The 23,367-nt window shown below is 38.7% G+C and overlaps 1 long non-coding RNA gene across 1 annotated transcript in view; it reads left to right on the top strand.

Moving 5' to 3' along the window:
• The first annotated feature begins 815 nt into the window (after positions 1 to 815).
• LOC128581878 (uncharacterized) overlaps positions 816 to 23,367 on the top strand; it is a 112,659-nt gene continuing 90,107 nt past the window's right edge. The window contains exon 1 of the long non-coding RNA XR_008378934.1: positions 816 to 870. This is a non-coding gene — a long non-coding RNA (uncharacterized LOC128581878). The remainder of the gene's footprint in view (positions 871 to 23,367) is intronic.

Here is a 23,367-nt window from a genome sequence, read left to right as displayed (position 1 = left end):
AAAGAGTCTTCTTCTTCCTTTTTAAAAATTTGCTTAGCCACTGACTTGCAAAATGTGATTTCTCCATAAACTTACTGCTACTTTCAGTAGTTAAGCTCCACCCTATGGTCAGTTTCCTGAGGTTTGTTAACGGTAAACTCCTTAATTCCATATAACAAAAATAATATCCAAAAAGCCCAGTTTCTTTTAGCTCATTCTGTTGTAAACTAGGTGGCAGCTGCCAAAGGTGAAAAGGAAGTGATGATAATCATCCCTCATTTCCTAACATTATAAAATCTGATAACTGGCAGATTACAAACATACCCGGTAAGCCCTTCTGTTTACAATGCAGGTTAGTGATTTGACCAGTGGAGGTTCTGGACTCTAACCCTAAGGTCTTGGCTTTCACCTCACTGTAAAGCTCCTTGCCGTTGTCAAGGCATTTCCATATTTGAGCCTTTTAACAACACCATACAATAGGCAGGGTGGGAATTATTACCCCATTTTGGAAATGAAAAAATTGAGTTTCCAAGGTATAGAAATATATTCAAGGTCAAATAATTAGAAGCCAGAATGCTCCATCATATTCAGGGTCTCTTAGAGATTGAGAATGTCCAAGCCAGTTCCATTTCTTAAATCTTTTAATGCCTGTAGGAGACCATATAGTTCAAGGGAAGGAGAAGCGAGAGTTAAGCTTTGAACGCTCTGTAACTATCAGAAACACCTGTAATATAATATCTCGGTAATATGACACCTCGGTGATAAGGGCATGGGGAAGGGATTCGGCTCTCCTTAAAACAGAGCACAAGGGCACGAGCATCAGGACTTGGCAGTCTCCACACCTGTGGTGCAAATAGCCGCGGAATCACTTCTATAAACAGCTGCAGAGCGGTGAGTCTTTCCTTCATTCTCTCACGGATTCACTCACTCTGACTCTTTCGCTCTTCCTCAGAGAGCCCCTGGATTGTGAACACTGAGGTGCTGGGAGTGCTCCTGGAGAAGCATGGAAGTGCCTCACCCCTGCCCCGAGTAGCTCTGTCACTTGGCTGCCCCCCAGCTGTACTCTTCATAATAAACCAGTAATGGAAAGCAAAGTCCTTTCCTGAGTTCTGCAAGCTGTTCTAGCAAGTTATTGGAAATGAGGAGGGAGTTATGAGAACCACTAATTTGTATGTAACCCCTCTGTCAGAAATACAAGTGGTAACCCGTGACTGGCCACTGGTGTCTGAGAAGGGAGTGGGCTTGTGGATCTGACTTTAACCTGTGAGGTGTGTGCTGATGCTGGGTAATGAGGGCCGGAACTAACTGAAGGGTAGACCACTGAGCTAGTGTCTAGATAGTTGCAGAAGTGTCCTGGATGAAAACAGTTCAGGGGGTGGGGTGGGAAAGAGCATGGCTCTTTTGTTCATTTGTTTTCTTGGCTCCCTCATCTGTTCCTTAGTGTAGATGGAGCCCCCAGCAGACTTACCTCTCCAGGAAGGGCACTCGAGCTCAGCCCAGATCTGGGAATCCTGCCTTCCTCCCTTCCTTTTCTCCTGTCCTTTTCCCTCCTCCCTTCATCCCTCCCTTGCTCCCTCCCTTCCTTCCAAAAATATTTATCAAGCACTCATCACATTCCAGGCCTTGGGCTGTGGAGTGGAGCAGGGTTCCCAAGGCCCTACTCATACAGGGCTTAGAGTCTAGTCAGGAGAAAAAGAAAACAAATGAACAAGATAACGTGGGGTGAGTGATCAGTGGTGTGATGGAAACAAAACTAAAGCAAGGATATAAAGAGTATGCACCACCCGAGGCATGGGCATTCTATCCTCTAAATATTTGCTAATTTCCGGGGTCCCTCACTTATCTTTTTTACTTAGATAAAGGATTGGTCAGAGATAGTAAGACTTTTATCAGCCATTCCAGGGAGAGCAGCAGGAATCAAAACAAGACTAAAAACTCATGCCACGACTGATGTGGACGTGCACACAGGGACAGCTACGTACACCCCAGCACACAAACACAAATGCCTGAGGTGACGTAACAAGGCTGACTGATAATGGAGTGAAACCACAACTTGCTTAGATAGTCACTTTGAGGATGTCACCTTGGGAAGTTATTTAAGTATCCCATTGAAACTGCCATTGCTAAAACACTTTAAAAATTCTTTTTTGTGACTACTTGTCATCGAAGACCTTGTGGCGCTTTCTTTTAAATGATCTCTAATCCTAGCAAAATGTTTTTAAAGACAGATTTAAATTTTGTAAGGAGACAAAAATGTTTGGGGGGGCAATGCCAGAGACCATATTTTTGGTTTACCAAGTGTGTAGCAAATCTAAAAGTATTTTGAACTGAAGGGGTGGAGAGACACAAAGATAGTAGTTAGAATAAATGTGTCTAAATTTTGAAAATATGTGGTTATTTTGAGGAAGACAACATTTCATTTGAATCAATAAATTCTGACATATTCACTATAAATCATTGCTTCATTTATGCAAAGTAACACTTCTTAGTTTTTAGCTAGACAGACACAGATTTCTAGAGAACAGAAGTTAATTGCTTTAGAGCTTAAAAGTTTATTAGTTTTAGTTCCTTTTTGCCTCGTTTCTACCAAAGCCCACTACTAAAGGGATTTTGTCCTCTTTTTATTGATTATGGCCTCAGATAAAGAATTCTGTGACTTCTCACCTTATTATAACCCCTGGCTCTTTCCAGATCAAGCTGCAGAGCCTAGGAACATAGTGAAAACTGTAGAAATATGTCCAGAGTGTCGTAGTTTTCAAGGCATTTTCTAGTTTGGTCCTTTTAAAGTATCATGCAATCGTCAGAGGGCTTATTATCATTCTGTTTACAAATGAGTTAAATGGTTCTCTGATGATAATAGAAATATGTACAAGGTTATGTAACTGTGACCTGAATTGGGTAGATTATTTCAACAGTTGCGTTTTGATCCTATACGCTTTCCAGAAGGACACTTTGCTAAGGTCTCATGGAGAAGTTGGAGAAAGCTCATGTCTGATCGTAAAATTCAGGATATTTTTATCAAGTTCATTACCATTTATCCAAATACTTCAAAAGCGAAATGTGTTGTGTTTTAGTGTTTACGAAATCATGCGGCTATTTTTAAATGGCTTGGTATTTATTTTGGACTCTAACCCAGATTTTGTTCACAATTTTCCATCAGTCATCTATCTTGTTTGCTATTTGCTTATCAAGATTATGACCAGTTTAGGAGAAATTTGAGGAGGATAGATAGTTCAGTAGTTATTGATGTCTTTGCTATTCATCATTTGATAGATGGTTTTTGGGGAATATTTAAGAAGACAGAAGTTGCTACTGATGATCAGAGTAGCAAGGGAACGCAGGCTGAGGGCTGGCCACCGTCCTCCTGAGATCCTTGGAACTGAAATTACAGTCTTAAATTTACAGGAAAACATTTTTTTTTTTGACATAAAATAGCTTTTCTAAGTGCTGGAATGTATAATTTAAGGCTCTGACTACTCCTTTTTATTTTTTCTAAGAATTTTCACATATGTTATCTCTACCAAGTCCCAAGAGTTGGAAGATGATGTAAATTCCTATGCTTTTCAGATTAGGGAAAGGCAAGGCTCAATTTGCCTCCTGTCATGTAGATAATTCATGGTAGAACAAGAGCCCTGTCTAAGTCCAGTTTGCCTTTTGACGTGTTTTCTGCATGTGGACGTAATGACAGCAATGACTGTGGCCTGCCAGTGAGCATTTTAATATCTGAGAAAAATAACAGCTTGTATGCTTTCCTTCTGTGCCAAGCCACGCTTACCAGCCCCTTGCTATCTTTGTTCATATTTTAAAAAGTCTCTCTTTTCTGTGCTGGGGACTCAGGATCCACAGCTGGCTGGCGGGCCACATGGCCTCCCGTGCTCAGACGCTGGGGTGACAGGCAGGGGAGAGGCACGGGCCCTGAGGAGGGTCCCTGGCAGCCTTCGGGGGTCTCTGACCATGATCACCCAGAGGGCAGCGACCTGGCCTTTGCCATATTGTTCCCAGGATCTCTAATGACCGAAATGATCTCATTTCCACCTGCGTTCCCTTGCCTGGAAATGGGGAGATCCCTTAAATGGATTTGTTTATTGATCATTGAATATATATCAAGGAGCTTTTAATATAAATGGTCCCCCACCCCAGTGTGAATACAAAGACCACCCTGTATCACTGCCATGATGCCTTCTCTGCCCCGTTTAAGGTGTAGATTATTTCATCTTTTTTTTTTGTGGTTTTTGGCTAGGGCTGGGTTTGAACCCGCCACCTCTGGCATATGGGACCGGCGCCCTACTCACTGAGCCACAGGCGCCACCCAGGTGTAGATTATTTCAACTGGTTTCAGGCTGCCCATCACCAACTCTGCAGGTGGAAGACCGGCACCTGAAGCACAGACTGCTGCTAGCTGAGTGCCATCTGGGAACACAAAAGTGACTTAAGGATGTCTTTGGCGAGGATTTGGAAAATTTGATCTTCCCAAGAGTTGATTGGGTCACTTAAAATTTCCGGGAGCCTGAGGAGTACTGAAATAATTGCCTCTGAACAGTCCATAAATATATATTTAAAACAAGGGGGATATGAATAAATATATTAATGTTCTGGGGGAAAAAGCTCTCACTCTTAGATCTTATGAGTGCCTCTATTTTTGGATATATTTCAGGTACACAACATCTTATTCTTACAGTGTGAAATTGCAACTATATTGTAGTAAAGCAAATTAACATATCATCCCACACTGTTACTTTTTTTCTGAATCTAAAACTACTCTCTTAGCAATCATCCTGAACACAATTCAAAGTTATTAACTATTGTACTCAAGTTGTATGTTAAATCTCCACTATGCGTTCTTATACTTATGAGCTATTCATCTTACACTTACGAGCTTTCTTTGATTCAAAACATTGGCTCCTTTCTTGCCAGAGTCCTCATTATCTATAATACGTATTCTGCCACTTGGTTTGTATTTAATTTAAATCTCTAGTATGCTATTTAATCTGATATGTTTAATTCTTCATGTATTCAGCCCTAGTCTTGCCAACATGATGAGGTTTTGTGGGTAAGGACTGAGAAAGTTTTCCATGTGCAATTCAACTATTTTATTTTTATTTTTTCTTCAAGGTTTCTTGATTTTAAAGGTTTTGTAAGATCTATGTTAAAAGGAACATGTTCCCCCCCTCTTTCTTATTTTTCAATTAGTCATTCTTTTCCTAAATTAAAGACAATCAGAAAGGACTGTTGCCAATGTGGTTTTACATCCCACATTTTAAATTTTCTTCCTTATGTCTTTTTCTTTCAAATTGATGTCCAGATTCAAATAGTGAAGTATCTTTGTCCACTTTGTGCTACTACAAGAGAATACCAGAAACCTGGTAATTTATAAAGAAAAAAACATGTATTCGACTCCCAGCTCTGGAGGCTGGGAAGTCCAAGTCTGAGGGTCTGACTCTGGTGAGGGCTTTCTTGCTATATCATCTCCAGTCAGAAGGGAGAAGAGCACCAGAGACCGAGCAGGAGGGAGCAGAACTTGCCTTTGTAACAATCCTACTCCTGCAGTAACAACCCCACTCTGATTGATACCAACATTAACTCGTTAATGTCATAAATGTCACCTCCAGGGCTCTGTCCTCATCACCTAATCACGTCTTAAAGGTCCCACCTGTCAACACTGTTAACTGCCCAACATGTGAACTTTGGTGAGCACATTTAAACCATAATAGGAAGTTGCAAATGACCATGATCAGGGCCTGTTGTATAATTTACAGGGCTCAGTGCAAAATAAAAATTTGGGACCCTTTTTTCAAAAAGGAGAGGAAAGGGCGGCACCTGTGGCTGAAAGGAGTAGGGTGCCGGTCCCATATACTGTAGGTGGCAGGTTCAAACCCAGCCCCAGCCAAAAACTGCAAAAAAAAAAAGAGGAAAATTGCCATTAAAGATCCTAAACTATAGTCTCGGCACCTGTAGCATAGTAGTTAGGGCACTGGCCACATAAACTAGGGTTGGTGGGTTCAAACCCAGCCTGTGTCTGCTAAACAACAATGACAGCTGCAACAACAAAAAATAGCCAGGTGTTGTGGTGGGTGCCTGTAGTCCCAGCTACATGGAAGGCTGAGGCAAGAGAATTGCTTAAGCCTAAGAGTTTGAGGTTGCTGTGAGCTGTGATACCACAGAACTTTACTGAGGATGACATAATGAGACTCTGCCTCAAAAAAAAGAAAGAAAAAAAAAGATCCTAAACTATAAAGCTTTTTTCTTCACAAATACTTTATTACTTATAGAACGTAAGAGGGGTAATAGTGATAAGTGAATAGCAACATAAACTTATAAGTTACAAAATGGAACATATTTTAGGTGTCATAATTTTATATAATAAAATGAATAATGCTACTTTATTATTATAAAATCTTAATAGAGCATAACATTTTTTAGGTTCACCTTTTCTGCAAATTCATTTATAAGGTCATTAAAATCTTTACTTTCCCCATCAATATAATTAAAAGTGATACCAGTTACCCTTGATGAATGGAAGATGACAAATAATTTTTGTCTGTAATTTATTTGTAATTTATTTTTTTATTGTTAAATCATAGCTGTGTACATTAGTGTAATCAAGGGGTACAATGTGCTGGTTTCATATACAATCTGAAATATTCTCATCAAACTGTTCAACGTAGCTTTCATGGCATTTTCTTAGTTATTGTATGTAGACATTTGTATTCTGCCTTTAGTAAGTTTCGCCTGTACCCATTCCAAGATGCAAGGTAGGTGTGGCCCCACCCATTACCCTCCCTCCACCCTAATCTCCCCCCTCCCTTCCCCTTCCTTGGCCCTTTCCCCATAGTCTTCTGCTATAGTTGGGTTATAGCCTTCATATGAAAGCTATAATTTAGCTTCATAGTAGGGCTGAGTACATTGGATACTTTTTCTTCCATTCCTGAGATACTTTGCTAAGAAGAATATGTTCCAGCTCCATCTATGTAAACATGAAAGAGGTAAAGTCTCCATCTTTCTTTAAGTCTGCATAATATTCCATGGTATACATGTACCACAATTTGCTAGTCCATTCATGGGTCGATGGGCACTTGGACTTCTTCCATGACTTAGCAATTATGAATTGGGCTGCAATAAACATTCTGGTACAGGTGTCTTTGTTATATTGTGACTTTTGGTCTTCTGGGTATAAACCTAGTAAAGGAATTATAGGATCGAATGGCAGGTCTATTTTTAGGTCTCTAAGTATTCTCCAAACATCCTTCCAGAAGGAACGTATTAGTGTGCATTCCCACCAGCAGTGTACAAGTGTGCCCTTTTCTCCACATCCATGCCAACATCTCTGGGGATTTTGTTGTGTGGGCTACTCTTATGGGGTTAGGTGATATCTCAAAGTAGTTTTGATTTGCATTTCTCTGATGATTAAGGATGATGAGCTTTTTTTCATGTGTTTGTAGATCGTGCGTCTGTTTTCTTTAGAGAAGTTTCTCTTCAAGTCTCTTGCCCACCCTGAGATGGGATCACGTGTTCTTTTCTTGCTAATACATTTGAGTTCTCTGTGGATTCTGGTTATTAGAACTTTATTGGAGGGTTAACCTGCAAATATTTTCTCCCATTCTGAGAGCTGCCTGCTTGCTTTACTTACTATGTTCTTGGCTGTGCAGAAGCTTTTTAGTTTGATCAGGTCCCAGTAGTGTATTTTTCATACTGCTTCAATTGCCTGGGCAGTCCTCCTCATAAAATATTCACCCAGGCCGATTCCTTCAAGAGTTTTCCCTGCACTTTCTTCAAGTATTTTTATAGTTTCATGTCTTAAGTTTAAATCTTTAATCCAGTGAGAGTCTATCTTCGTTAATGGTGAAAGGTGTGGGTCTAGTTTCAGTCTTCTACAGGTTGCCAGCCAGTTCTCCCAGCACCATTTGTTAAATAGGGAATCTTTTCCCAACTGAATGTTTTTGATTGGCTTGTCAAAGATCAAATAATAGTAAGTAGCTGGATTCATGTCTTGGTTCTCTATTCTGTTCCAGACATCTACTTCTCTGTTTTTGTGCCAATACCATGCTGTTTTGATCACTATCGATTTATAGTACAGTCTCAGGTCTGGTAGCGTGATTCCTCCTGCTTTGTTTTTATTGCTGAGTAATATTTTGGCTATTCGAGGTTTTTTTATGATTCCATATAAAACGAAGTATTGTTTTTTCAAGATCTTTAAAATATGACAATGGAGCTTTAATAGGAATTGCATTAAAATTATATATTGCTTTGGGTAGTATAGACATTTTAACAATGTTGTTTCTTCCCAGACATGAGCATGGCATGTTTTTCCGTTTGTTAACATCTTCAGCTATTTCTTTTCTTAAAGTTTCATAGTTCTCTGTAGAAATCTTTCATGTCCTTTGTTAGGTATACTCCCAAATATTTCATCTTCTTTGGCACTACTGTGAAAGGAATAGAGTCCTTGACTGTTTTTTTGGCTTGGTTATTGTTGGTATATATAAAGGCTACAGATTTATGGGTGTTGGTTTTGTAGCCTGAGACATTGCTGTATTCCCTGATCACTTTTAAAAGTTTTGTATTAGAATCCCTAATGTTTTCCATATATACGATCATATCATCTGCGAAGACTGAAAGTTTGATCTCTTCTGACCCTATGTGGATACCCTTGATTGTCTTTTCTTCCCTAATAGCAATGGCTAAAACTTCCATTACAATGTTAAAGAGCAATGGAGACAATGGGCAACCTTGCCTGGTTCCTGATCTAAGTGGAAATGATTTCAATTTAACTCCATTCAATACTATATTGGCTATGGGTTTGCTGTAGATGGCCTCTATTAGTTTAAGAAATGTCCCTTCTACACCAATTTTCTTAAGTGTTCTGATCATGAAGGGATGTTGGATATTATCAAAAGCTTTTTCTGCATCAATTGAGAGAATCATATGGTTTTTATTTTTTAGTTTGTTTATGTGCTACATTTATAGATTTACATATATTGAACCAGCCTTGAGACCCTGGGATAAATCCCACTTGGTCTTGGTATATATTTTTTTGGTGTGTTGTTGGATTCTGTTTGTTAGGATCTTATTGTGTATTTTAGCATCAATATTCATTAGTGATATTGGTCTATAATTTTCTTTTCTTGTTGGGTCTTTCCCTGGTTTGGCGATCAAGGTGATGTTTTCTTCATAGAATGTGTTGGGTAATATTCCTTCTTTTTCTATATTTTGGAAGAGGTTTAGTAGTATAGGTACTAGTTCTTCTTTAAAGGTTTGGTAGAATTCTGACATAAAGCCATCTGGTCCTGGGCTTTTCTTTTTAGGGAGATTTTGTATAGTTGATGCTATTTCAGAACTTGATATAGGCCTGTTCAACATTTCCACTTCATTCTGGCCAAGTCTTGGTAGGTGGTGTACTTCCAGGTATTAGTCGATTTCTTTCAGATTTTCATATTTCTGAGAGTAGGGTTTCTTGTAGTATTGGTTAAGGATTTTTTGAATTTCTGAGGGGTCTGTTGTTATTTCATCATTACCATTTCTGATTGATGAAATTAGAGATTTTACTCTTTGTCCTGGTTAGGTTGGCCAAAGGTTTATCTATTTTATTGATCTTTTCAAAAAACCAACTTTTGGATTTATTGATCTGTTGTATAATTCTTTTGTTTTCAATTTCATTTAATTCTGTTCTGATTTTGGTTATTTCTTTTCTTCTGCTGGGTTTGGGGTTGGAGTGTTCTTCCTTCTCCAGTTGCTTGAGATGTCCCATTAAGTTATTAACTTCCTCTGTTTCCGTTTTCTTGAGGAAGTCTTGCAGTGATGTAAATTTCCCTCTTAGGACTGCCTTTGCAGTATCCCAGAGGTTCTGGTAATTCATGTCTTGATTGTTGTTTTGTTCCAAAAATTTGGTGATTTCCTTCTTAGTCTTGTCTACAACCCATGTATCCTTCAGCATAAGGTTGTTTAGCTTCCATGTTTTTGTATGGGTATGCAGGTTCCTGTTGTTATTGAGTTCAACTTTTATTCCATGATGGTCTGAGAAGATGCAAGGAATAATTTCTATTTTTTTTAATTTGCTGACGTTAGATTTGTGGCCTAGGATGTGGTCAATTTTGTAGTATGTTCCGTGGGCTGATGAGAAGAATGTGTATTCAGTTTTGTTGGGATGAAATGTTCTGTAGATGTTTGTTAAGTCCAGATGTTGAATGTTTAAGTTTAAGTCTAAGATTTCTTTGCTTAGCTTCTTTTTGGAGGATCTATCCAGCACTGCTAAAGGGGTGTTAAAATCTTTAACTACTATGGAAATGGAGGAAGTCAAGTTGCTCATGTCTGTTAGAGTTTCTCTTATAAATTTAGGTGTGTTGTGGTTTGGTGCATAAATATTAATAATTGAAATCTTATCATATCTGATCATATCTCATTACCTTTAACAAATATGAAGTGTCCATCCTTATCCTTCCTTATTGGTTTATTCCTTTATTCCTTTATATGGTTTAAAGCCTATCGTGTCTGCGAATAGGATTGCAACAGCTGCTTTTTTCTGCTTTCCATTTGCCTGGAGTATAGATGACCATCCCTTCACCTTGAGTCTAAATTTGTCTTTAATGCAAGATGCGATTTTTGTATGCTGCAGATATCTGGCTTGAGTTTTTGTATCCAGTCAGCCAACCTGTGCCTCTTTAGAGGGCAGTTTAAACCATTCACATTAATTGAGAATATTCATAAGCCTTTCGAGAGTCCGGTGGACATTTTTAATCCTTTTGTGACTGTGGAAGTTGGAATTTGATCAGAATTTTCTGGGTGGGTTTACTTTTGTGGTGGAGGATTACACTTGTCTTTATGGAGGATAGGTCTGAGAATATCCTGGAGAGCTGGTTTCGTTATGGCAAATTTCTTCAACATGTGAATGTCATTGAAGTATTTAATTTCTCTGTCATAAATGAAACTCAGTTTAGCTGGATACAGGATCCTGGGTTGAAAGTTATTTTGTTTTAGGAGATTAAAAGTCGATGACCATCCTCTTCTAGCTTGAAAGGTTTCAGCAGAGAGATCTGCAGTTATTCTAATATTTTTGCCCTTTTAGGTGATGGTTTTCTTTCATCTGGCTGCTTTCAGAATTTTCTCCTTCATATTAACTTTAGTGAAGTTGATTATGATGTGTCTGAGGCATGTCTTATTTGGGTTAAGTCGTGATGGAGTTCTGAAACTGTCAGCTATCTGAATTTCAGAATCTCTTGGCATGTCTGGAAAGTTCTCCTTCATAATCTCATGGAGAAGAGACTTTGTGCCTTGTGAAGCCACTTCGTCACTTTTGGGGATCCCTATAAGACGAATATTGGTGTTCTTTGAATTATCCCAGAGCTCTCTGCGATAGTGATCTGTTTTTGCTCTCCATTTCTCTTCATCTTTGACAGTTTGGGAGCATTCAAAAGCTTTGTCTTCAATGTCAGAAATCCTTTCTTCTGCTTGCTCCATTCTGTTACTGAGGGATTCTACTGTGTTTCTCAGATCTTTGAGGGCTGCAGCTTCTTGTCTCAACATGTCAAAATCTTTGGTCATTTGGTCTTTGAATTTGTTGAATTCTTGAGATATTTTTTGAGTTACTGCTTAGAATTCTAATTCAATCTTATTTGCTATCCATATTCTGAATTCGATTTCTGACATCTCAGCTATTTGTTTGTGCATGGGATCTTGTGCTGTGTTTGTTCCATTGATCCTTGGGGGAGTTGATCTACTCTATTCATATTGCTAGAGTTTTTCTGTTGATTTTACCTCATGATTGTTTTTCACCATTGCCTCTGGCTGTCCTCAGAGTTGGGGAGGTATTTCTCCAAGATTTGACCCCAGCGGGATCACTCTGTTTTTGCTGGATATTTGTAGGGAGTGGCCCTGTGTAGTTCCTCTGGGGCAGCCCCAGCCAAGGAGTTCTGGTTGTGGAATCAGCTCTGGAGTGTGACACACCCAGATTCAGCAACAGGGCAGGAGGTGGTACGCATGGTTCTGGGAGTGCCTGGCTCCCAGTGATTTTGGCACCGAGAGCCCAAGGCTCCAGCAGTCTCTCCAGCAGAGAAGGGCTCTGTGCAGAGGCAGGGAGGGCTCCAGAGGGCACGTGGCTACCAGAGTCCCTGGCCATATGAGCAGCCCGGTGTGGAGGCAGGACGCAGGATTGCATGGCTCCTGCAGTTCCTAGGGGCATGCAGAGGCCTGGCACCCACGGATCGTGGGTCAGGGGTCACGGCGCAGCTCTTATGGAGGTCCAGGCAGCACCAAGCCCAGGAATTTGAGGTTGCTATGAGCTGTGACGCTATGGCATTCTAGCCAGGGCAACAGCCCAAGGCTCCATTGTGCCAAAACTGGTCTCCTTCTGCCCCTGAGGGTTAAGGCTGTAAGGCAGCTCAGTCCCCACCTTTAGGCTGCTCATTCACTAGGTTATTAGCTCCTGCCTGATCCTTGCTCTGCGACCCTGAGGGAAGAGCTTGCTGGGGCAGTTCTCTCACAATGGCTCCTTGTGGCCTACAGCCAAACACTGTTAGTTCCGTCCAGCTCAGTGGCTCAGTCTGGGGCCGTAGACAATGCCCAAAGTTCTCTGCACTTCTGCTCAAGGTTTCCCCAAAGACAGTTCAACTGAGTGCCAAGTCCAAAAACACCAAAAGAGTTCACAGGTAAGGCCTTTCCGGTTTACAATCTCACTGCTGCTTGTACTTATGGCTGCCGGCGGGATTAGGTCTATCTGACACATGTAACCACTTGCCAGTTTTCCACTGTTTTTGTCCTCCTCTTGGGGTCCAGAAGTTCCTTGCTGACTCCCTTTATCCTCAAAGGGATGATTATAGGCAGATCCCACAGCCAGAGATGCCTGGAGTCTTATGTCCCTAGACTCACCGCGCCCAGTTGCAGGGAAGCTGTTACTCAGCTGCCATCTTGGATTGTCCAACTTTTGTCTGTAATTTTGAGAAAGTTTTTTTGTTGTTGTTGATGCAACTGTTACTGGGGCTTTTAAAAATATTTTATAATCTGTGACAAAATTCTTATAAATTTCTGATAAATTATTTTGATACTTAAATTTCAGTATATCTAGGGCTGATGGTTCCTGGGGAATAGATTTTCTAAAAAAAAAATGTAACTCTTCATATAACTCAGTTTTGTGTCAGTCTGAAATTAATTTGAAATGTAAGTTTATACAGTGGCATTTTAATTTTCTCTCTGGGGTTTTCTGTTACTTGTGGAGGCCAGTACAAGAAAGTGAAAGAGGCTTTTATGACATGTGTGCATTTGAAAATGTCCTTTTATGAATTCTATTGCTGTATCTTTAATTACAAGAACAAAATTAATGTTAAAACTCTTTCCCCTGTTAATAACTGGTTCAGTCAAACCTTCATATGAAAAGAAAATAGCAACCTTTCTCCCTGAATATGAAAACCTTTAAATTCAATTTCCATTTCTGATCCTGTAGACATTGCTTTGTAATATTGCAGTAGTTTTTAAAACCAGAGATTCTAAACTCTTTTAAGAATTCTAATAATTCTCTAATACATTTTCTTCCATGTCCATGTGTACACACTTGTATTTTGTAATAATTCACTGAGTGGCAGCAGTTATAGTCCTACTTTGTATCTGGGCAGAAATGCCAGGGGTAGATGCCCAAGGTGGCCTTCCACTGCTGGTCCTGGTGCTGGCTGAAATGAATTTGAAATGTAAATTTAAATTATCTGCACACATGCCTTTGTCTGGAGCTCTACTTGGGAGAACCCAGATCCTAACAGTTAGTGCAGTGCTTGGAGATATGATTTTGGACAAGACTAGTTTACTCACTAGCCATTCCTGTAACCCCATTTGCAGATACCCAACATTTTCTCATTATTTCATTAAACAAATATTAATTGAGCACTTACTCTGTGCCAGGCACAATAAGCAGGAAACAAAACACAAAAATCCCCACTTTGGTGGTGTTCCCTTGGAAAGTGTTACAGAAAGAAATACAGCAGGGGAGGGGTTCTGGGATTTTAAATAAGGTGTCAGAAATCAGAAATGGCCGCACTGAGCAAAGACTTCAAAAAATGGAGGGGCCATGCAGTAGCTTGAGAGAAGAGGGCTCTAATTAGAGGCAGGGATGACCGCAAAAGCCCCAAGGTGATAGAATTTTTTGTCTGTACTCTAAAAGCACCAGGCATGACAGCACAGCTGGAAGGCAGTGGCCCAGGGTGGAAATTATAGGAGCTGAGGTAGAAAAGCAGGCTGAATGGAGCAGGACCTTGAAGGTTGTGTGTTTACAAAGGAAATATTAACAATTTTTTTCAAAAGCTTGACATGTTCTGCTTTATAATCCAGGCACAACAGAGTCATACATATGGAAAGCCAACTTAATTGGATACCACAAACTCAACTAACTTTCCAACTTATTTTCTCATGGCTCTCAAAAAAAATTTTAGGCAGTCCTTCTAAATGTTTTATTTGGTAAAAAGTTCAAATTTTACTTCTGATATTAGTATGACACTCTTTAATTTCTCCATTAAAAAACATATTTTGAAACATTTATTTATTAAATTTTTATTCAGCAACAAATGTAAATTGCATTTACTTTTGTCTTTATTCCAAAGAGAACTTTTGTCTACTGGTAGGAATACTTGACATCAATCACTGCCTACGTTCTCTGAAGACCAGCTGATGATGTTGTACACATAATTATTCTCTTTGTTTGAAAATACATAGTTTCCACTCACATGGATTTGCATTTTGATTTTCTTTCCTTTGTTTTGCAGTCAAATATTTTCTTGTTAGCCAAGTATGTAAAAGAAATCTAAACTGAACTGTTTGAGCTCAGAGGTATGACATGAATATAACATGAAATTTTATATGAAGTCAATTATTCTCTGCCATAATTAAGTCAGAATGGCATAAAATTAGTTTTCTGGGTCTTTAGTCAATAGTGTTTTTGTTCAAAGTTTTGAAGATCATTTGAAATAGTCATTGAATCATTCAAAGAAGGCATTTTTCCCGGACTCTAAATGAGTCTCATTTAGATGTTGACAACAAGCAATAGACAAATATTTATTCATGTCCTGGGAGGTACCATTTCACATGTATCACTTACTTGTCTATTTTTTTCACTCTTAACTTGTTTCTCTTTTTTGCTTCTAACCTTTCCTTTTTTCTTTATACTCTACTTCCTTCCTCCGAACCACCCACCCTTAAAAGTTGGCCAACTTGCAGTTGGGGGGCCTGGAGCAGATAAGCTCTAGATTTCAGGCTGGACGAATTATTCCAGTTCCACTTGTTCTTCCATCAAAAGCTCTGTCTAACTGCTCGTGACACGTTCTCCAATGACCAGTGCACTTTCCCACAAGAACAAAATGTTCTCCTCTCTCAGCCAGATTAATGACCTGTGAAATCTTCAGGCAAAATGCTTTAATAAGAGTGTAGAAGTAACTCATGCACTTGAATGGTTGAAAATTTATTCTACTCTTAGGCTCCCTCCTGTCAACTGCATGAGGGCAGGGGTCAGGGGCTTTGCTGTTTGCTTTTATTCCCCCACCAGTAAATGAAATGCGAGAACATAGTCAACATTCAATGCATATTGCTCTAATAAACGACCTAAGAACAAATTTTATAGAGAGTATGGTCCTGTTTCTAAGTCAAAATATTCTGTATGAAAAACCTAGCTGAAAAGGGCAAAGTGATTTAGGAATTGACTTCGAGAAGTTAGTGAATCTGTGGGCAAATATCTGTTGAGAAGAACAAATCCAAATAGGAACTTCTGGAAAATGGCCTGTCTCATTTGACTAGTGGACTAGATAGTATTGAATCATTTCATTTTATGGACAAAATTTACTTTGTTATGTAAGGGCACATTTGGCAATTAATTCATCTTGGTATAAAGGTTGGAACCCTATTTAAAATAAAACATTTGACTGAAGTCATGGTGAAGTGCACATCTGACTTTTTTTTTTTTTTTGAGACAGAGTCTCACTCTGTGTCAGGGATAGAGTGTCGTGGCCTCAGCCTAGCTCATAGCAACCTCAAATTCTTGAGCTGAAGCAATCCTCCTGCCTCAGCCTCTTAAGTAGCTGGGATTTAATTTTTCTACTTTTCCTAATTTTTCTACTTTTAGTAGAGACAGGGTCTCACTCTTGCTCAGACTGGTCTCAAACTCCTGAGCTCAAGTGATCCTCATGCTTTGGCTTCCCGGAGTACTGGGATTACAGGTGTGAGCCACCATGTTGGCATTGGTGTCCTACAGTAGCCACTCACTGTTTTTCTCTAACTGCTCCTTGATTTTGGTTAATGTACCAGTTGTCTTGGCTCTGTTCTCCATTCCAGCAGAGGTATGTGATTCAAACTCAGCCAAGCAGAGCATCACGTTCCCTGAGCCACCATGACTGCACTGGGGATGGACTCATCAGCCAGTCACAGTAAATACAACACAGTGATACATCCGCTGAGATGCTCCGAGGGCAATCCCTTCCATTGTGCTCCAGGTTGTAGTTATGAAGATATTGGCTTTAGCTCATTTACCCTGCAGGATGAGAGTCTGTTTTACAATAAAAGAGCTAACACAGCAGATAGTAGATTTGTAAACTTGGGAGATGGAGAGCAACAGGGTTGAATTTGGCTCATGGGAGTATAATTTCAACTCCTGATTAGTCTATACCTAAGGCCATGCCTATCTTTGGATGCTTTCATAATATGAGCCAATACATTCAATTTAAGCTGGTTTGTGTTGGAGTTTTGATCCTTCATGACTAAAAGAGTTAAAAATTAATGTATATGATTTAAAAGAAAAGGTCTACTGGTCTCTTGTTTTTTCCTAATATATCTGTGCTGCTTTTATTTGGTCCTTGATCAAACTTGCCAGGATTTTTTGTTTATTTCTGTTTCGAAAGCTTTATAGATATTGTCAGCATTTGGTTCTTGTGATCCTCCAGTATTTTTCTATTTCAGTAATTCCTGTTCTTATTTTTATTATTTCCTTTCTGGTACTTCCCTAGGTTATACTCTTTCATGTTTTTTTCTCACTTCCTGTGCTGAAAGCATTTATTTATAGTTACTTGACTTTTCTAATCTATGCATTTAAGAATGTAGATATCTTTATAAGGACTACTTCAGCTGCATTCTGTAAGTTTTACTGTAGTATAATAGTTTCATGTTGTTTGGTTTTTAAATATTTTGAAATTTCTTCTTTGGTTTATTCCTTGATCCATGAACTCCTGACAATTGCATTTTAGAATTTCCAAATGCAGGTACTTGGGCAAGTTATCTTTTTCTTAATATATTCTATTTTTAATGAATTATGACTAGGCAATGTGGTGAGTATTATGTCAATTTTTTGGTAGTTCTGAGATTTGCTTTATGACTTCGTAGCATAAGGTCAGGTTTTATAAATAGTTCATGTGTTTGAAGAATTGTAGTGCTAAGGATTCATATATATTCCTATGTCATTATGTAATGTTTTTGTCTGAAAATCACATTTAGATGATATTAATATAGCTGTGCCAGATTTCTTCTGATTAGTATGTATTTATTACATCTCTCCCAATTCTTTTTCTCTGAAAAAAAAATTTTTTTTTTGAGACAGAATCTCACTATGTCACCCTCAGTAGAGTGCTGTGGTGTCACAGCTCATAGCAACCTCAAACTCTTAGGCTTAGGCGATTCTCTTGCCTCCGCCTCCCAAGTAGCTGGGACTACAGGTGCCTACCACAACACTAGCTATTTTTTGGTTGCAGTTGTTTAGCTGGCCCAGGCTGGGTTCGAACCTGCCACCCTTGGTGTATGTGGCTGGCACTGTAAACGCTGTGCTATACACGCCGAGCCTTCTCTGAATTGTTCATGCATTTATTTTCTTTTGTCAACAACATACATTTAGAGCAATTTCTAAACAGAAAGAAAAAACAATAAAATATATTACTAAAAAACTAATAGAGGCGAAAGATGAGATAATAAAATATGCAATTAATCCAAATGAAGAAATAAATGCACAAATAATGGGACAAATAGAAAACAAATTGTTTGATGAGAGATTTGACCCCACCAATATTAAAAATTTTAATATATTAAATAGAATTCACATTCCATCTAAAAGACAAAGATTTTCAGACCAAATGAAAAAAAAACTATCTCTGGATTCTTTTTCTTTATCAAGTGAGATTACCAGAGAGCTCAGTTTGTGCCGTCTCACTGCAGTCTATAAAATGCTTGCTTTTAGCTGTGCAGTAATGTTATGCTGTCTGCTTGGAGTCTTAGTTGATATAAGAAATGACCATATAAGGAATATTTCTGTGTTATCTGTAGACCCCCAATTAAAGACTTGATGTACTATGTGGTTCAATGTCTCATATAAATTATCATGCAATAAATCTGTCCTAGAGTTAGTGCTAGGAAAACTTTGGTCTCCTGACAAACTGAAAGCTTTCTCTTATTAGAGTTATATAAAATAGCATTTTTCTTTCCTATCTTTTATGTGATAAGTTTAGGGGTAAATTGCATGATTCGTTTTAGTGATTTTTCTTCATCTCAGTTTTCAGTAGAACTAGTTCTTCCTCCCACTTACCCACCACAAATTGTTCAGAGACTAAGGAAACAAAGAATACAAAGATATAAGAAAAAATGGTAAAAACAGACATATAAGTGCTATGAGAGAGATGTATGCAAAGTGCTCTGGGGACATAGGCAGAAATGATTCATTTCAGCTAGCTGGAGCAGGGTTCACAGTAACATCTGAAGCAGGCTTTAAGCACAAATCAGATTTCATCAGAAGAGAAAAACAGACTAGAGCAGTGGTTTCTAATAGAAATATAACATGAGCTGCTCAAGAAATTCCAGATTTTCTAGTAGACACATTAAAATGGTAAAAAGAAATAGATAAAATAATTTTAATAATATATTTTCTTTAACCCAATACATCTACTATATTGACATTTCAACATGGAATACTTTTTCAATAAAACATTGTTAATAAGATGTCTGCCATTACCTTCTGGTACAAAGAATTGGAATTTCAGTGTTCATTTCACACATGCTTCACATCTCAATCTGGACTAGCCAAGTTTCAAGTGCTCGAAAGTCACACATGGCTGGTGGCCGCCATATTGGACAGGGTGGGACTAGAGGACTATGAAAAAAACAAAATAGCATTTTTGAGAAATGACAAACATGTGGCGTGGACATGCGGCTAGAGTGTGGGAAAACATGTGTGTGTGCACTTTGAAGGGTAAATGGAAGAGAAAGGAACCAGAAAGCTAGATGGAGCAAGAATGTAAAAGGTATTTTGGCTTCGTTACATTGGAACTGTTGAAGGTTTTCCGCAGAGGAACGCCACTTTCACATGGAATTTTCAAACTTGAATTTGAGAAGCAATGTGAAAATAGATTTAAGGAAGGCTGGAGATTGGAGGCCTATTAAGGGACATAAGTGATCATTCATTGAAGAGATGAATGAGAACTTGGGTCTGCAGTTCTGACAAGGTGAGGGAAGAAGTTGACAGATATTTTTCAGTTAATATTAACAGGACTTGGCCACCGTTTGGATGTGGAGCATGACAGACTAAATGAAAATGACTTTAGGTTTTGAGCATGGGTAACTGTGAATACCTTTAAGTGAAAGGGAATTTAAAAATAAAGAATTTTGAAAGGGCAGTAATTCATTTGACCTGTTTTGTGCATAGTGGGTTGAGGATTGCAATAGACATTTGAAAATGTGAAGTAGTACTATGTTCAATAATGGCAAAACTGCATCATAAAAATGATAATCTCTACCAAATTGATAGCTGAATTTAATACAATATTAATCCTAATTTCAATTTTTTTGAACTGACGAGACTAATTATTTCATGTGGAAAAATTAACATGTTAAAATTTCCAAGAAAATGTTGAAAAAGCAGAAGACTATTGAAGTAGTTGAAGAGCCGAGTATGTGTTAAAATGTACTTGAACTGCTATAATCACATAAAATAGGAGAAAGAAAAGATAGTGAGTGTAGGCTGGGTGCCTGTAGCTCAGTGGTTAGGTGCCGACCCTGTGCACCAGGGGTGGTTGAACCTGGCCTGAGCCTACTTAACAAAAAAGAAGAAAAAAGATAGTGAATCTAAATAAAAGCTACATTCAAATGAGACTTGGAAGAGAATTTAGAGAGTTTAGGTACAGTTAAGAGAATTTAGAGAGTTTAGGTACAGAGACTGTTTTGAATCACCTTGGTGACAAAGTAAGTTTCTCTCTTCTTTTTGACCTCCAATCTCTTGTAACTGCCTACTATTGGCCAAAGCCAATTTTATTTTTTTATTTTTTTGAGACAGAGTCTCACTTTGTCACCCTCAAGAGAGTGCCGTGACATCTTAGCTCTCAGCAACCTGAAACTCTTGGGTTCAAGTGATCCTCTTGCCTCAGCCTCCCAAGTAGCTAGGACTATAGGCACCCACCACTACACCTGGCTATTTTTGTTGTTGTTGTTGCAGTTGTCATTGTTGTTTAGCAGGACTGGGCCGGGTTCAAAGCCACCAGCCCCAGTGTATGTGACTGGGGCCCCAACCACAGAGCTATGGGAGCTGAGCCCATTTTTAAATCAGGAAGCAAGCAGACCTGGCTGATATAGACCCTAGGGTCGGCTCTTTAGGCTACAGGGCTGGGCAGAGAATGAATCTGAGGGAGCAAAGTAACATTACTTAGCACATAGGGAAAGTTGATATAGATAGCTGCCATTTCAATTTACTGGGGGGAAATATTTTTTTTAAATGGCTCTAAATGGAAGAAAACAGTTGAATCACATATTTCAATAAGTATGTTCTGGATAGATTAATGATCACGATATTAAAATAGCATTTTTATACGTTCTGGTTGAAGAAGGACTTCTTAAACAAAATGGAAAACTGAAAACAAATCATGGAATGATTTACCTATATTAAAAACATTTTTCTGAATGGCAAAAGTCAGTATAAGCAATGTAAATAAAAAAATAGATTAAAAATATTTGCAATATATACGATAGATAAGAAGTAATATTTCCTGTATTCAAACAGCTACTAAAAGTTAATAAAGAAGTTACACAACTTTTAAAACATGGGCAAAGGATATCAATAGGCATTTCTTTTCTTTTCTTTTTTTGTTTTTTGAGACAGAGTCTCACTTTGTTACCCTTGGTAGAGTGCTGGGGTACTCTAGCTCATAGCAACCTCAAACTCTTGGGCTCAAGTGATCCTCTTGCCTCAGCCTCCCAAGTAGCTGGGACAATAGATTTGTGCCACAAAGCCCAGCTGTTTTCAGAGACAGGGTCTTGCTCTTGCTTAGGCTGGTCTCATACTCCTAAGTTCAGGTGGTCTACCCACCTGGGCCTTCCAGAGTGCTAGGATTCTGGCGCACCTGGCCTGAATAGACATTTCATAGAGAAGGAACGCAAATGACCACAAAACATATGAAAACAGTGTTCAATCTCACATTAATCCAGGGAAATTCAAAGCCAAACAATGAGCATAATTTTCAACCATCAGATTGGCAAATTTCCTCCATTATTTTTCTGTTATTGAAAGAAAGCCTACATCCATCTGGTAAAAAAGTCAAATGCTACCAAAGGGTATACAAGGAAGCAAGCTTCCTTCTTACTATAAATCTCTAGTCCCCCAGACTCTATCCAAGGCAGGCATCAAGAAGAGTTTTCTTATGTATCTTTCTAAAAATAGCCTCTGTATATCAGGTATACAGTGGAAAAATACATATATAGTAGTACCTCTGTAAGTTGACTATGCACAGGACTGTAGCCAACTGTTCAACATACAGAGGTGGTCAACATAAGGAACTTCCACTGAGTACATGTGGTGCATGTCTGGTCTATGACGATTAAGTCAATTTAAGGAGGTGGTCAACTATGGAAGTTCTACTGTAACCTAAAAAATTAAAAATTATAAACATGAGCATGCCATACTCATTATTCTGGACATTGATTTTTCATTTTCTATCAGTCTACTTCATTATCTTTTAGAACTATATAGTATTCTGAACTTAGTACACACCATAATTTAATCAGACTTTTAGGTTGATTTTAAACTGTTGCTACTATAAACAACAATAATAGGATTACCCTGTGTGTTCAAGTATACCTATAAGAAAATTCTGAAATGTGTTAATTGCTGGATCAAAGACTTTGGGCAATTCAGATTTATGGAGATTACCAAATTTTCTTCCAAAGTAGTCTCACCAGTTTCCCTCCCAGTAGCCGCAGGTGTTGAAGGATATTCATCAAACTGTTGACACCATTTACCTTAGGGGCTGGAATGAGTGGAGTCAGACTTTAAGTTGTTTTTTTTTTTTTTTTTGACAGAGTCCCACTATGTCAGCCCAGGTAGAGTGCTGTAGTGTCACAGCTCACAGCAACTTCAAACTCTTGGGCTTAAGTGATTATTTTGCCTTAGCCTCCCAAGTAGCTGGTACTATAGGCACCTGCTATGAGGCCCACCTATTTTTGTCGTTGTTGTAGTTGTCATTGTTTTTTGGTAGGCCCGGGCTGGGTTTGAACCCTCCAGCCCTGGTATATGTGGCTGGCGCTATAACCACTGAGCTATAGGCACCAAGCTCAGACTAAGCTTTTCCTCTATCTACCTCTGATTTGTTTTATTCATTAGAGCACCCGTAAATTACAAAGTAATTATTATTTTTTAAAAAATAAAGTAAATGTCAGTCTGAAGTTCAGCAGACATAAATGAGAACAGCCTCAAATTAAGCAGACAGCTGGGTATAGTGAAAATAGTCCTGTTTACATGCATGTTTTAAATGTAAGCCTCCTGGGAAACAGAAAGCCTACAGATTAATGTACGTGTGAAATACATCACTGTTTGGCTAAAATGGAAACTCTAGAGTTATCTTGAGCTGTGCAAGCCCCTATGGAGGTAAAAACCATCATCTCTACCTTTTACCTGCCCCATTTCTCTTTTTTTCTGCACACCACTAAACCACTGGAAAATATCTCTGTCTCTTCCTGAATGTGCATGTGAACTCCTCTTGAAGAAGGTGATTTATCTGGGCCATTAATATGAGTGCACCCCTGACTTTCTCATGAAACAGAAGTTATGTTTTAAGGATATTTTTAAATGTATACCTCTGTTTTCCCAGGCCTTTTGCATTTCCTGGGGGTAGCCCCTTCTCAATGAGATGCTATAGGCTTCTGGAGGACAAAAACCCTAAAAGGGCAGGGCACAGAGTGGGGCAAGTGTCTCCTGTGCCTTCCCAGCCCTACAGGCAGCCATCCTGTACTAGCACCAACCAAGGCGGAGATATGTTGGCAGGTCACTCTGTTCCTGTAATTATAGATCCGAATAATAGCCAGTGACATAGTTTACATTTATTTACATGTTTTCTTTCTTTTTATATTGTGAGCTCTCTGTGGGCAAGAATTATGTTTTATTTATTTTTGTATTTCTAGATTTTGGTATAATGC

This window comes from Nycticebus coucang, chromosome 3 (genome assembly GCF_027406575.1).
Source record: "Nycticebus coucang isolate mNycCou1 chromosome 3, mNycCou1.pri, whole genome shotgun sequence".
Taxonomy (NCBI): Eukaryota; Metazoa; Chordata; class Mammalia; order Primates; family Lorisidae; genus Nycticebus; species Nycticebus coucang.
This window is presented reverse-complemented; position numbering and strand designations above follow the sequence as displayed.